The 3,913-nt window shown below is 39.6% G+C and overlaps 1 pseudogene; it reads left to right on the top strand.

Annotated features, from left to right (window-relative positions):
• The first annotated feature begins 1,883 nt into the window (after positions 1–1,883).
• On the top strand, positions 1,884–3,628 carry LOC149158866 (UDP-glycosyltransferase 72B1 pseudogene; annotated as a pseudogene).
• The last annotated feature ends 285 nt before the right edge of the window (positions 3,629–3,913 follow it).

Consider the following 3,913-nt stretch of genomic DNA (forward strand, 5'->3'; position numbering starts at 1 on the left):
AATTCATAGTTCTAGACACCAAACCTAAAATTCAAAACATGGGTTTTGTGCAGTGCCTTGGTTTTTGAAATGGGTATGCCTAGGATTTCAATCTAAAGACTGGAGACTGGTATCTTTTGTGTGTATGTTGTATTTAGTGAAAAGATTGGAGACTCGAATCTTTTGCAAGGCTTATTTTAAATATTTCACAGAGAATGTTTCAGCCTTGTCCATGATAAAGTTTCAACCTGGTCCATGACTTTCTCTCCTGGAAAGGAAACAAGGGAAGCCTGATATAAATTAAGTACATCTCTTATCTCATCCTCTGACTGACTAGGAGCAAACTGCCCAATTTGGTCTTTGAAATGATTCAAAATGTCTGAAACAAAATGAAAAGTTATATAAATTAAGTACATCTCTGATCTCATCCTCTGTCTGACTAGGAGTGCAATCAAACTACCCAACTTGGTATTTGAAATGATTCAAAATGTTTGAAACAAAATGAAAAGTTATAAGACCTTCGAGAGAGAAAATAACGAAATTGCGTATTTGAATTATACTGAGATTGAAATTTGGCTATTATGTTGATGGCTTATGAATAAAACATGGATATATACAGAGTTTACTAAGTCCACATATTGACTTCATACTATAGAAAATACAATATATAAAGTATAAACATGCTAGGAATTATATGTAAGGATTTTACTATATTTATCTTATTTACTTATGCAGATTAAGAGTTACTAATATTTACTTGATATTAAACATCAACTTGTGATGCAGATTAAGAGTCGCTTGTTATACCGGTTGATACAGTGGGGTTAGAGTTTGCAGTCGTTGATTCAGCAGCATTCCTTTTCAAATGCAAATACATCGAGTTTTTGAAAGCATTCCTTTCAAGTCTAGTCCCTGTGGCATATCCTCATCACTTGGCTCCAAGTTCATCCCCAAATTTGTATGTGTATTCAAGTTCATCCCCAAATTAGTATGTGTATTCAGTTGATTGAAATGGCATATCCTCATCACTTGGCTCCAAGTTCATCCCCAAATTTGTATGTGTATTCAAGTTCATCCCCAAATTAGTATGTGTATTCAGTTGATTGAAATGAAGTTTATAAATCCATTAACATGACTTTATCTTACCTTATGACTTTACCTTACCTTATGCATCATAAACCTTATGCATCATAGATGTATATATATTATGTGAAGCAAACACTTTTTGTTGATGAACTAATGCTAGTATTACTTCCTCTTTTCCAAAATAGGATTGATGTGAACTTTTTAACTTAAGAACATTAGGGAAAAATATACTAAAAATGCACATAATATATTGTTTTGTTTGGGGAAGAGGCTAAATAAAAAGATGAAATGAAAATCTATGCATATTAATAAGACGATGAAGTGAAAAACTATACATATTTAACAGTGGACAGAAATAATAACCAGCTTAAACTTTAATAAGAGAATGAAGTGAAAAACTATGCATATTTAACAATGGCCAAAAATAATTTAAAAATAATGTTAACAATCTCATTTCCATTACTATAGTCCCTGCCTTGACTGCCTTGACTATAGACAAAACTAATAGTTAATAACATTTAATCTTAATCCATAAAAACTAATACCACTGTTCGTGGCAATCTAATCAGGTTAAGAATAGTATACAATAAAACAAAGACAACATATATATGTATATATTAAAAAAGGGTCCCCCGTACCCACCATATATATATTAATCACATACGAATCTTTCCAAGCAAAACTATACTATTAATATGGCCATGGCATCATTCATATGTCTGCGCTGACGTTGCAAGCAAATGTAAACAGTTTTATACAGTCGTCGTGTGTAGCTCATTTGCCAAGTTCTCGAAAACAACAAAAGCGTGATCGATCATAGATGGTTTAGTTTTGGCTTGTTTCCCAACTTATCGTGTACAACCCAAGCGTCTTCATAGGTTTATTTTATTTAATTTCTGCTCCATCTTTGCAGAACCCACCCTTCAAATCGGGGCATTTGCTGGTTGAATTACAGAGAGATTCATGGAGTGGCAAAAGCCTCATGTCGCAATATTCCCAGGGTTTGGGTCGGGCCATCACATACCACTGCTCGAGCTTGCAAAGCGGCTGACTGTCTACCATGGCTTTTCTGTCACCTTCTTCACCGCCAAATGGATGAACGGTTCTCCTCAACAAATCTTGCCGTCTTCGTCAGGGAGCAAGATCCGCTTCATAAAGCTCCCTGATGTTCAGATCGCGGGGAATCATGCTGAGATGCCATTTTTTATACGCATACCCCTACTGTTGGAGAAGGCTAAAATATTAGTGGAAGATGCTCTCACATCCTTTTCGTTTCCTGTCTGCGCTTTCATAATCGATGTTTTCGGCATACCCATGTTGGATGTTGCCTCCAAACTAGAAATACCTTCCTACATATTCTTCCCTTCTGCGGCTTTTATCCTCTGCATCACGCTCTACTTGCCAACACTTGCCCACAACATTGAAACCTCCTTCAAAGATGTGGATATCCCGATCGAAGTGCCGGGCCTTCCGCCGATTCCTGGAATAGATTTGCCGGGCCCTCTTCAAGACAGATCTGATATTTCATTCAATAGGTTGATTCAACATTCCCTTCGGCTTCACGAAGCTTGTGGAATTCTGATAAATACATGCCAGGAAATGGAACCGGAACAAGTAAAAGCTCTCAAGGAAGGAAAGGTTCTGAGCGTTCCCGAAAAGCGGCCTTCCATTTATGCCGTTGGGCCGCTCATATCTTCGTCTCTGTCGGAATATGACGATAACTATGAGAAGGAGGGCTGCCTCAAATGGCTAGACCGCCAGCCCGCCTCGTCCGTTCTGTTCGTTGCTTTCGGGAGCCGCGGCACGCTGTCGGAAAATCAGATTAGGGAACTTGCTCTGGGGCTAGAAGCAAGCGGGCAGCGCTTCCTTTGGGTGTTGCGTAGGGAGCCTCCTCCACCAACTGAATCGGCGATGACGGCCGGAGCAGACACGAGGGAGGTTCTACCTGAGGGTTTCGAGACTCGAACCGAGGACCGGGGATTTGTGGTGGATTCATGGGCGCCTCAGATTAGTGTCCTCTCTCATCCATCCACGGGCGGTTTTCTTTCTCATTGCGGTTGGAATTCAACGATAGAGAGCATGTTACATGGAGTGCCAATGATCGCTTGGCCTCTCTTTGCTGAGCAGAAAACGAATGCCTTCTTTCTGGTGAAGCAGATGAAGGTGGCCATTGAAGCGGAGAAGGGGCCAGATGGATTAGTGAAAAGAGAGGAAGTGGAAAGAGCGGCTAGGGAATTAATGGAAGGAGAGGGGGGAATGGAAATGAAGAAGAGGATGGCAGAGTTGATGGAAAAGGCCCGGTTTGCAATGGCGGAGGCAGGGAGTTCATACAACGCGCTGGCCAACGTGGCTTCTGTTTGGAAGGAAATGCATGCCACTAAAACACCACCTGCTACTTCCGAGATTTCACTCTCTAAGGAGTGACAGTTTCTTAGCCGCATCGCTATGAGAGGAAAGCTTTCATAGACTGATGATGCGATATTATATCTGGGTGTGGAGTTACAATCCCATCATTGTGAATATTATATTTGGGTTTGAGGATTTAAGTTCCGGTATTTAGTATTTTGTTGAATAAAGATCCATGGTATATCGAGTTCCATTTGTTCTTTCCAGTTTGGATTTGATATAAGAGCAACCATAAATTTACCTTAACTCCGGGTTTATTTTAATTTTATTGAGTCGTATCCCTGTCATCGTCCAGAAAGAATGCTCAAAGTAACACTCAGCTTTTATTTTAACTTTATTCAGTCGTATCCCTGTCATCGTCCAGAAAGAATGCTCAAAGAAGCACTATGAGACCATCATGTTTTGCCATTTCACTTAGCTGTAAAGAGCTCAACTTTAGATA

This window comes from Pinus tabuliformis, chromosome 5_2, assembly GCF_031772625.1.
Source record: "Pinus tabuliformis cultivar Carrire ecotype Pingquan chromosome 5_2, CPIR1, whole genome shotgun sequence".
NCBI classification, from domain to species: domain Eukaryota; kingdom Viridiplantae; phylum Streptophyta; class Pinopsida; order Pinales; family Pinaceae; genus Pinus; species Pinus tabuliformis.